This window comes from Myotis yumanensis, unplaced genomic scaffold (assembly GCF_028538775.1).
Source record: "Myotis yumanensis isolate MYYU_CA2020_CCGP unplaced genomic scaffold, mMyoYum1.0.hap1 SCAF_16, whole genome shotgun sequence".
NCBI classification, from domain to species: domain Eukaryota; kingdom Metazoa; phylum Chordata; class Mammalia; order Chiroptera; family Vespertilionidae; genus Myotis; species Myotis yumanensis.
Genome location: NW_027223767.1, coordinates 319,622 through 331,133, shown reverse-complemented (window position 1 = coordinate 331,133; position 11,512 = coordinate 319,622). Strand labels below are relative to the sequence as shown.

The 11,512-nt window shown below is 54.0% G+C and overlaps 1 long non-coding RNA gene and 1 pseudogene across 1 annotated transcript; both read right to left on the bottom strand.

Annotated features, from left to right (window-relative positions):
* Window positions 1-735: 735 nt before the first annotated feature.
* LOC138995183 (5S ribosomal RNA) lies at window positions 736-844 on the bottom strand (annotated as a pseudogene).
* Window positions 845-8,558: 7,714 nt separating this feature from the next.
* Window positions 8,559-9,077, bottom strand: LOC138993816 (uncharacterized). Its single transcript, XR_011468346.1, has 3 exons — window positions 9,053-9,077; window positions 8,778-8,871; window positions 8,559-8,625 (listed from the first exon to the last, which is right to left on the bottom strand). It is a non-coding gene; the product is annotated as an uncharacterized lncRNA (long non-coding RNA).
* Window positions 9,078-11,512: the final 2,435 nt, after the last annotated feature.

Below are 11,512 nucleotides of genomic sequence, written 5' to 3'. Positions count from 1 at the left end.
TGGCAGGAAGGGGGCGGGCGTCCCAGTGGACCTCAGGGCCCTACCTTGGCCACGGGGCGGAGCTTGGGCAAGGAAAATATAAACATAAAAAAGCCCTGTTCCCGCACCCCCCTCCCGGACCTGGTGCTCCGCCACCCCTCTCCGCACACCAGCCGCCCCAGCGCGGACCAGATCTCTTCTTGCAGAGCCATCAGCTGTCTCTGGCCCGCCCAGCCCATCTCCTGAGCTTCGAAAAGATGCAGGAGGGCGCCTTCCTTTGGGGGTGCGATTGCCTGAAATGCGGAAGGGGGTGCCAACCGCCACCGGGCAGGACGAAGCCCCCCGAGGGATGGCACAGAGCGAGGGGCGGGCGGCCTGGGCCTTTGGTGGGGACCGCGGGGTTCCCTTAGCCATTTGGGGAGCTACCTCCCTCCGCAGCACCGGGGGTTCCAAGGGTTCCCCCGGTTGTGGGTCCCCTGTTGCCCCCGCAGAGCACAGAGCGCTTAGGGCTTGCACGGGTGCGGGAGAATGGAAGAGACACGCCCCTGCAACGCAGGGCTGCTGTCTGTTAGGCACGAGACAGCATTTCCTAATTTTTGAGGGCGGACGAGGGTGGGCGGGGGGCGAGGAGCGGGGGGACACGGGGCGGGGGGGAGATGGGGGCTCGGTTCTGAGAGTAGCCCGGCGAGGGCGAAGGGAGGTTCCCCCCACACCGCCAAAAGGCGGATGGGGCGGGCTCAAAAAATGGCAATCAAAAGCCTACAGCACCCGGTATTCCCAGGCGGTCTCCCATCCAAGTATTAACCCGGCCCGACCTTGCTTAGCTTCCGAGATCGGGCGCGTTCAGGGTGGTATGGCCGTAGACAGTGGAGCCGGCCTCCGGGAGCCTCAAGAGCCCGAGGCGCAGGGCCTCCAGGCCCGCTGAGCCCTGGGCCCCCTGGCTGACCTGGTGCTCAGCTCTCCCCACCCTCTGCCCCGCCCGCCCTCTAGCCGGGACTAGATCTGTCCCTGCTGAGACACCAGCTGCCTCTCATCCACCTTCTGAGATTCCAGGTGATGGGAGACGCAGGATATCGACTCCAGGGGGGGTGTGCGATGTCCCGGGGAGCCCGGAAGGGGGAGCCCTCCCCAAATGGGCTCCGCTATGGATTCCACTTCACATCCCCATGGCAGCATTTTGTTGGGGAGAATCCAATGGCTAAACACTTAGTTGGGACCAAAAATGTGCATGTGCCTAGGCAGGGTCCAGGGGGAGGGGAGGTGGAGGCCGCCCACCGTGTAGGCCCACAGCCAGCCCCAGGTCTGATGCGCCGTGTCCTGGGAGACCACAGGAGGGGATATGGCCTGGGTGGTCACCCCTTCGTTTCCTCCATTTCACCCTCTTACAGGTGCAGCCTTAGCGAGGTGGCCCAGGGCGGTGTGACTCTACCAGTATCACAGTGCTGAAGCCCAGGCCTGTTGGGAGTGGCAGCCCAGGCCACATCCCACCCCGTCTAGTGATCTGGCCCTCTCTGAGTTTTTGCATCCGGCGCCGGTCACAACACCCACAGGTGGGGCAGGTTTGATGTCATATACACCGGTCCAGGCCTCTAGAAGACTGTTTCCTGTACCATCCCTCGTGTGTCGGCAGGGTCCCTGGGAAGGCCCAGGAGGACACAATGGCTTTGCCAGGACACTAAGCCAATCAGACAACACAGGTCTCACTGGGCTCTCCTGAATTCTAGGACCCTGGTGGCAAGAACGGGGAGCTGGGGGAGAGGAAAGCTGAGTTGCAGAACTTGGAATATTTCTGGGGGTGTCAGTCAAAAGCCCAGAGAGCTTTCTGGGCAAGTGTGCTTAAAGGAACACATACAGGTAATGGAACCTTGCAAACTTTATGTCACTTCCTCAGTGACAGGACAATACAGAAGCTAGAACTCTGGTCACCAGGCACCACATTCCTGAGACAGGCCCCTATCACCTCACTTGACTGGGAGACCTGGGAGAGAGCAGGATGTTCTCCACTGGTCTCCAGATGTCCTTGGGCTGTGTCTTTGGAAAAGCTTACAACAAAACTGTTTCACTCATGCAGGCAGTGGCTCTAGTCTCCCTTCAGGCTTCATAGGAATTATATAGTCTAATTTCGTTATATTAGGGAAGAGAAAATGAGGCCCAGAGGTTCTGACTTTTGAGTAGTGTTACAAGCAATTCAGCAAAGCCAAGAGCTGACTGCTCTCCCAGAGGCCTCTCCGCAATCACAGTTTCCTCTCTTCATAAATACTTACTACAGGAAAGAGACATCAGGAATAGTTAGTGTTCTGTTAGTACACTTAGACAATGATCAGATTTGAGTTCCATGGGATTAGTAGAAGAAAAAGAGAAGCAGGAAAAATAAAAACTAGAAGAGTATGAAAATACAATGTGTTCATAATAATAAAAACCTTTATAGAAAATCTGAGACTTGTGAGAAAGCAGGATGGAAGAACATGGATCACAAGTTATATGTAATGTTCCTTCAAAACACTGCAAGGACCATTATAATCCTGTAAACCCACAAGTGGTCAAATTACATTTTCCCATCACAAACATCAAACTCGCTTATCTATTTGATGGCAAAGAGCCCATCTATCCTACAGACCCGTCCTGTGTGTCGATCCGCACTTCACACTGTCGGGCTGTGTCCCAGCATTGGAAAGGCTTACGTTGTCTGTGGGACACTCTGAATGGCATCATTTCAGTCTCCCTTTCCAAGTGTCTCAATGGAAGTGTTCTCCAGTTAATTCACTTATTCACTATGACACGCTTTTTAGAAAAATTGTACTGAATTTATTTGGTTTCATATGTACATTTCTATAACACATCATCTGTGCCTGGGTCCAAAGTCAAGTCTCCTTCCCTTCCACCTTCCACTCCCTCCCCAACCCCTTTCCCTCTTGTAATCGCCATACTGTTCTCTGTGTCGATGCATTTTTTTTTTCTTTTTGGTGAATCCCTTCACCGTTTTCATCCAGCCCCACACAACACCCCTCCCGTCTGACAGCTGTCAGTCTGTTTCGTATCTATGAGTCTGTCTATATTTTGTTCATTAGATTATACATGTAAGTGAAATCATATGGTATTTGTCTCTCCCTGATTGGCTTATTTCACTTAGCATAATACTCTCCAGGTCCATCCATCCGTGCTTTCTCAAAAGGTAAGATTTCCTCCCTTTTTATGGCCAGGAAGTATCCATTGTATAAATACTCTATATATCTAGGCTGTGTTGAAACTGAAAAATGACGTCAGATAAAATGAGAGGAGTTTGGGGCTGTGATGGTTACAGGACGGTCCAGGGGAGGATGCAGGAACAGCCTGTGGGGAAAGCCCTGCTCTCTCTCCTCCCTGGGCTGTTTGTGGGGAGGGCGGCTAGGAGAGAGTGACAGAAAGGGGAGCCCGCCTTTTGTTCTCTCCTCCCTGCATCAAAGAAACGAAACGATTCCAGGGACTCTTGGGTTCCTCCAGAGCCAGGACACGCTGTAGGACCATCCGGCTGAAGCCAGCGTGGAGGGAAATGTGCTAGTGATGAGGTTGCTGAGCTCGGGTCCAAGCCCCGCTCCTCCTCCTCGTCCTGCTGTGGCTGGGGCTCTGCCAGCCCCGTGGCTCTGCCCGGCGCTGCACCGCCTGAAACCAGGAGGGTGAAGGGAGCCGCAGGGGTGGCTGGCGCGTCTGGGAGCCCCTGCTTCAGTGCCGCACGCCCTCCTCTAAATGACACTTATAATCCCAGCCCCGCCCTGCTCTGCCCACCCTCGGGGGCAGCTGGTTCTTGCTTTTGGACCCATCGCATGGCGCACAGAACACTAATGATTAAAATCCTGTGGCACTAAAACATGTATTTTTTGCCAATTTGACCAAAACACAGGTGTATTTTTATTCATTCCCACAGATGGCTATTGTGCTGGCTGTTGGCATTTTTCATTTGACATCTAAGGGAAAAGAGGTCGGTGCCCAGACTAAATAGTTTTAAAATTCCCGTGGCACACCGGTTGGAAATCACTGCCTTTGAGTAATATTTTTACCTTTTAATTACCTAAGCAATAACTTTCTACCGAATTAACAATGATTTCTATTATATTTTACTGTGTGGTCTCTACCTTCAGGTCTTTACTTATGTAAACTCACACCAGGAAGGGACCCTGCGGGGGGGCTGGAGGGCTCGGTGTGGTGACAGGTGGCAAAGCGATGCTTCCTCCGGGTGGGAATCAGCTGCTGGCCACACAGCAGGAGCAGCCACTCCCCGGACTGTGGCCTGGGCGGCTCTCACCACCCACTGGGGCCTTTACAGAAAGAAAATGAGAAGGTCCCCGCTCGGGTCCTAGTCAGACCACCAGGGAACGGCTATCACAGCCTAAACCACCAGCTACGTCTCACCCTCACGGGGCTTATCTTGCTGGAAACAGACACAAACCTCATTGTGCAGATGGCGAAATTATAATGTACCGACCAGAGCAGAGAGCGCTGACCTCGTCTCTCTGAGCCTCGCTTCTGAGCAGAGAGAGTCCGTCCTCTGGCGTCTGAGACGACACCTTCCCTCCGGGCACCCGCCTGCCTCGCCCGGCGTTGACCTGCCCAGGGCGCCTTCTCCCGAGACCCGTCCTTCAACCCCGGGCCCTCCGCACCCATAACGGGGACCTGATTTCAAATTGCCTGGCAGGTCCGGACAGTGACTCGGGATGAAGCAAAGTTTGAATAAAATCCACAGCAGATCCCTGCGGCCCGGGAGAGGGTGGAGGGGAGGACCGCGCGCTGGACCGAGCCCAAGCCCAGGCCCGGGCGGGCAGACGGGCTGCACGCGGTGTGTCCTGGAGCGGGAAGTGGCTGCGCAGTGTCCACGGAGGCGGCGGCTCGGCCTCAGTTCATGGCGCTGAGGTTATTGCGCTGAGATGCCCGAGCGCCCCAGCAGGAGGCAGAAGCCGCAGCCAAAGGCTCCCGCCGCCTCCGCCTCTGAGAGCTGGTGCCAGCGGCAGAGGCTTCCAGCAGCGCGGGGCCCGGGGGGAGGGGGGTGGATTGTGGGAGACGGGGAGAGGGTCCACAGTACAACACTCGGACCCACAAGGACCGTGGCAGCAGCGAACTGAGTGAGTCTAGGCTTGAAAGGGCGTCGCTTGTTACAGGCAATTAAAAAAGACCAGGTCTTGTAACCAGGAAACTGACTCGAGTAGCCAGTTTCTAACAGCAGCTCAGCCCCAGGGCGTTTCCTGCGGGGCTGGCTGTACCCTTGGCGAGGAGCCATCACCACCGCCGGTGCCTGTGGTCCCTGCCACGCATCCCCCAGAGACAGGTCCGTGCAGAGCGACGGGCAGCGCGATGCCTCCACCTCAGGGTTCACGTGCTAATTCCCGACTCCAACTGCCACCGGGGCCCAGAGGCCCGCGGTCCAGGGAACAGGCGATGGCTGGCCCAGCACCCACTCCCGTGGCCCCGGGACCCGAGGGCCTGCGCTGGAGTCACTTCCCCGGGGCCTGAATAGACAGACAGACATTCTTGGCAACCGGCCAAATGCCCACATTGCTCTCTGACGCACATTGAGGTGGTAGGTTTCCTCAGAGGCCCCTGGAAACAACCAGCAGCCACGCCACTCCCGGGAGGACTGCAGGGGCCGGGCCACCACCGCCACCACCGAGGGTCTCACAGACTCACAGGGCGGGCACCTACAGGGGGCACCTCAGGGCGGGCACCTACAGGGGGACACCTCAGGGGGGCACCTGCGGGCGTCCCAGGAGCAGGCAGCACACGTGTTCTGCACTGTTGGGGGTCCAGCCTCAGCAGGTCCAGGGGTTCCCAAAGGTGTGGACAGAGTCTGCGAAGAAGGAATGACACGGAGACAGTGTTCAGTTGATCAGCATAGTGAGGTTCTCTAGCCAGGTTCTCTCTTTATTGTCTTGTTACATCTGTATTTATACCAGTTGATTTTAATCCTATCCATTCTATTCCAAAGGTTACGGCGTTTGTTAATCTAGCTCTGTTGAGTTTAATCCTGTCTAGGTTAATCTCTGTGTTCCATTATAAGGGCTATTCCAAGGTCACTGCTCTACTGATAAGCTACAAGGAAGTGACTGAAGGAGATTATCCTACCCAGTAAAGGTTATGTTCTCCCAGCCTCACTGCTTGCCTTCGCTGGGACTGCCCTGTGTCGGTGAGTCTCCAGGGGTATAGGCTTTGGTGCTTTCCCTGGTGGGCAGACCCCTGGGGATGTGGGCCCAACAAGTCCAAAATTTATTGAAAAATCCTCACCTGGAGAAACAACCTTTCTCAGGGAGGTGGTCCTGTTTAAAACACATAGTGCTAAGAGGGGGAGCAAACATATGCCATATACGCCAGGTCCCTTGAAACATAAGCTGTGCAGATGTTTCTTCCCTGCAGCGACTGTGTCAAGCAGCAAGGGTGGACCAGCTTCCAGCACTGCACCAGCCACTGTGCGGGAGACATGTCAGGGCCCCTGGGAGCATGAGGCCTGGAGGGGCTCAAGGGGCTCCCGTTCTTAACACAAAGGCACAGCTCCGGGGGGCAGGTGCCAGGGGAGCTTCCTGAGTGCAGAACCCACGCCTGACCCTCCCCCCCAACACACACCCATGGCGGGCGCTCCGCTCCAACAGGGCAGCCAGCACCAGGCCCTCAGAGCCAGCGGGCAGACTCCTAGGCTCAGGGTGAGGCCGCACCCACACTGGTCGGAGGGGCAGAACTCGGATAGTTGAGAGTTGGGCAGAATATCTTGCCTGAGAAGTTCCCTCTTTGGTGCGAGGTGAACTACGGCACACTGGGCTCCCCAGCCCTGAGCACCAGTGGGGGAAAGGGGGTCCCCACAACATCTGCCTGTTCAAAGCCAAGGGTTCCGTGGGGGTGCCACAGAGGGCTGCGTCTACATTTCTGAGTGGTAGATCTATCTCCTAGTGCCATGGTCGGCAAACTGAAGCTCGCGAGTCACATGCGGCTCTTTGGCCCCTTGAGTGTGGCTCTTCCTAAGCCTTAGGAGTCCCCTAATTAAGTTAATAACAATGTACCTACCTATATAGTTTAAGTTTTAAAAATTTGGCTCTCAAAAGAAATTTCAATCATTGTACTGTTGATATTTGGCTCTGTTGACTAATGAGTTTGCCAACCACTGTTCCATACCAAGAACACGGTGTCACAGGCTGGGAGAGCAACAGGGAACACGACACACCACCCCGTTCAGGTGGCGAGCCGATCCCAAGGAGGTGCAGGTACAAGCCCAAGGTCAGCAGCTGGGCACTGGCAGGAGGGTGGGTCCCCCAGCCAAACCGCGCCTGAGGCAGGTTGTCCCTGAACCATAATGAGGGGTGCAGTCATGCAGAGCTCAACAAACGTACCCAAAGCCAGAGAAAGGAGCTATGCTTTACATTTAGTTTTCACATATATATATTTTTTTTTTACAAAGAAAAAGAGATTAACTTTACAACAGCAGCCAGGGAAAGGGAAAAAAATCTAGAAAAGTGCCAAAGCAACACAAACTCTGAAACACCCTTAACCCCCCACTTAGAAAGTAGTTTCTAATGATGTAACCTGTCTCCCTTTCCAGTTAAGAAGAAAAGTGATTCTGCTACAAGGCAGAAAGAACTTCTTGCTAAACCAGTTGTTAAAAATAAGACAACAGGCCCCACATGGAGCAACTTATGGGAAGCCCCATGTCACCAAAAGGGGACAATCACACCTGCAGCCTCTCCCGGAAATGGGAGGGTAAGCCAGTCAGTGAGGAGCAGCCTGGCCAGCACTGTGAGGGCCTCTGTCATCCCCGAGGAAAGTGTCCTGAGCACAGCCGTCCAAGCTCTGCTATAGGGCTTCCTTGTTCCCGCCTCCTTCTGCCCAGAGCAGGCTCTCATTGGCACAGCTCCTCGGAGCTCCCTTCTATGGACTGGATGGGATGCTGCCACAGCCATGAATCACCGAATAAAGCCAATATCTTTAAAATGTACTCAGTCCAATTCTGTTTTTTAACACTTCAATTTCTTTGGTTCTTAAAAGTTTTCTGGAATGAAACTTCTTTTTCTCAGTGGCTGAACTGAAACTTGTACCTTATTTTGCAGTTTGAGGAGTCTTATCAGATTAAACAAATATATGACAATGATGAAGTCTACAGGCAGATCTATGGGCTTGACCATTTGGTGGAATAATCGAGCCAGTATTTGATCAAAAACACAGATGCGACATAGAGGACATGAAATCTATTATAGGGAAGTTAGTTAAACCCAAACTCCTCCTCTTAACAAACTGTCAAATAGTTTGTGTTAAAACACCCTTTTAAAAAGTTGAAGCTTGATAAAGTTGAAACATTCATTGATAAGTAGTTGCAGGACTTGTGTGCTTTCTCAGGTGAGTTTCTGTTCCATTTTGTACCTTATTTCTCAACTCATGGATCATGTTGAAATATTCACAGCTAAACATCTTTTCACTTTCCTGCTTCTTGCTAAGTGTGGATTAAGATCTCAGTAGTTGCTTTTCAAGCTATCACGTGTTAAGTAAAAGCATTTAAACACTACACGAGTTTAAGCTGCTCCACAGCCGCTCCAATTCCAGCTGGGACTTGGGAAAAGTGTGCACAAGAGACACGACCTGCCCAGATTGTCAAAAACGTTGACGTGCACCTCCCAGGGTTTTTAAACTTCTCACATTCATCTAGAAAAGATAGATGCACTTAAGCTACATTTGCAAGAGCCATTTTTGACCAAGCTCACCACTCTTAAGTGGTTTTTTAAAGCATTGCCTTCCGTTTTTGATACTCCTGACCCCACCTTATTTCACCCACACAAGTCAACTAAAAGGCTTACAACGAAGATCTTTGAATAAATTTAATAATTTGGTAAATAGATCCTCCCTTCTTTCTCCAGTTCCCAGAAAGCTATAAATCTTTTTGGATTCCATCTAGAGAAGAAAAATGGATAGAAATAGACACAGTATTAACTTGGGTTACTTATTAAAGTTAATTTCAACCTCACCTACATATACACCAAAAACACCCGTCTTCCCTGCTCTCCCTCCTCGCTCACCAGCCGCAGTAACAAGGGGGGCGGGCACTCCGGGCCCAACAGGAAAATGGATGAACCTGTTCCTCTCGTTAAGGCGATTCCCCCGACTGACGAGTGTGGGTGGGTGAGCCCAGGAGACGCACGTTTTTCTCACTAAGCTTTTCAAGGTCAGACGCCCAGGTGAGCCGCGCCCAGGCTCCTCCGCAGCTGAAAGGGCTTGTGACGGACCTAAGCCCGGGTCTGCGATGACTCTGCGAGGCGGCTCCGCGAGGCCCGTCGGCCACCCCCATCCAGGTCAGAGGGTGGCGCGCGCACTCACACGCACCGAGCCTGCAGCACAGGCAGTGGGCGTCCCCTCCTTCCCACCCTCTCCTCCCAGGACAGCGCCCCTCTCCCCCCGCCCACCCCGCACAGCGCCCCTCTCCCCCCCGCGCCCACCCCGCACAGCGCCCCCCTCCCCCCCCGCCCACCCCGGACAGCGCCCCTCTCCCCCCCCCCGCCCACCCTGGACAGCGCCCTCTCCCCGCCCCCGCCCACCCCGAACAGCGCCCCTCTCCCCCCGCCCACCCCGCACAGCGCCCCCCACCCCCGCCCACCCCGCACAGCGCCCTCTCCCCGCCCCCGCCCACCCCGAACAGCGCCCCTCTCCCCCCCGCGCCCACCCCGAACAGCGCCCCCCACCCCCGCCCACCCCGGACAGCGCCCTCTCCCCCCCCCGCCCACCCCGAACAGCGCCCCTCTCCCCCCCCGCCCACCCCGAACAGCGCCCCTCTCCCCCCCCCCCGCCCACCCCGCACAGCGCCCCTCTCCCCCCGCCCACCCCGCACAGCGCCCCTCTCCCCCCGCCCACCCCGGACAGCGCCCCCCCCCCCGCCCACCCCGGACAGCTCCCCTCCCCGCTGGGCCTGCGGGTGGGAAGGGCACTGCGGTCTTCCCTCGCGGGCTGCTTTCCGGTAAGCGCGGCGGGGCGGTGGGGTGACGTGTCCCGAGTGCGGGGCGGACAGCAGAGGCGAGTGCTCCTCCGCCCCACCTGCAGCCGCGGCGCCCGCCCGAGGAGGTGCGGGCTGGGCAGCTGTGCGCCAGGCGGACCCGGACCGGCGCTGTGAGGGAGGGAAGGAAGGAGGGAGGCGGGAGGAGTGACCGACCGGGAGGGGTGAGCCGGGGAGGGGCTGCCGCCCTCCTCCCGGAGTGGTGGCTCGTGTAGAGCGACCTGGGGTCGGGAGGAGCCTCCGGCTGGACCAGGAGGCCGGGGCTCAGGGTCAGCTCAGCCCGCCTGGGAGGGGTCCTTGCTGGCACTTCCCCAGCTAATTCCTCGGGCGATCAGCTTTCTTCTCCGGGGCTTCTTTGCTAGAAAATCACTTTCCAGTCATTGCAATGATTATCTGTCATCTAAAAGGAAATACATTTTTGATAATGTTTTGTTAATTGTTTAATATCTGTTTGGCACTCTAGTAACAAGGGCTTGTTGAAACAATGCAGATTGGTTTAGGTTTCATTTCACAAAATAGGTTAATAATAATTTAGTTTGTTTTTGTACTAAATTGTGCCTGACACATAGACTATAATGAAGTTAATGAATAAGAAATGAAAAACTATTTTCTTGAGATAATGCTTCAAAATATCTTTCACATGTAAAAGAGTAAAAAAACAAAAACAGCTGGGCACCATGCTTGACCTGCTTTCAGTCTTTATTTTTTTATTTTCTTTGTTTTTCTTTTTTGGCAGTTTGCTAAAGTGGTTTAAAAATGAAAGATTTGGCCAGGCCAGTGTTCCTCAGTGTTTGAGCATCAACTCGTGAATCAGGGGGTCACAGTTCGATTCTATAGTCAGGGGACTCTCTCATCATTGGTGTTTCTATCTCTCTCTCCCTCTTCCTTCCACTCTCTCAATAAAAATATATTTTGAAAAAAATCAAAGTTTTGATTGAACATGCCCAGATTTAAAAACACACACACACACACACACACACACACACACACACACACACAACTGGAACATAGTAATGATCTTGAATGGTCATTTTTCTTCAGCGAATCATTCAGCAAACATGTATTATGTGCTCACAGGGTCTACAAAGGTGAGTAAGGCTGGTCGAAGTCCCAGCCATAGATCTAAAGCCTCGTGCGGAAAAGCAGATTGTAGACAATTGAAATTACTTCTGTGTTGTTAAGAAGCATCTTCAGCCCTAGCTGGTTTGGTTCAGTGGATAAAGCCTCGGCCTGAGGACTGAAGGGTCCTGGGTTCGATTCCAGTCAAGGGCACATGCCCAGGTTGTGGGTTTGGTCCCCAGTAGGGGACATGTAGGAGGCAGCCGATCAATGATTCTCTCTCACTCTCCTATCACTCTCCCTCTTCCTTCCTCTCTGAAATCAATAAATATATATATATTTTTTTTAAAAAAGAAGAAGGTCTTCATGATGCTCTCTGAAGATACTCTTCCTTTCGAAGAGTGCACATAGGCATCAGCTTGAAGCCCTAAAGGAAAGGCAATGCATGGTGTTTCTCATGTGTCCTCTTTTGTGGGTCAGCAGCATCAG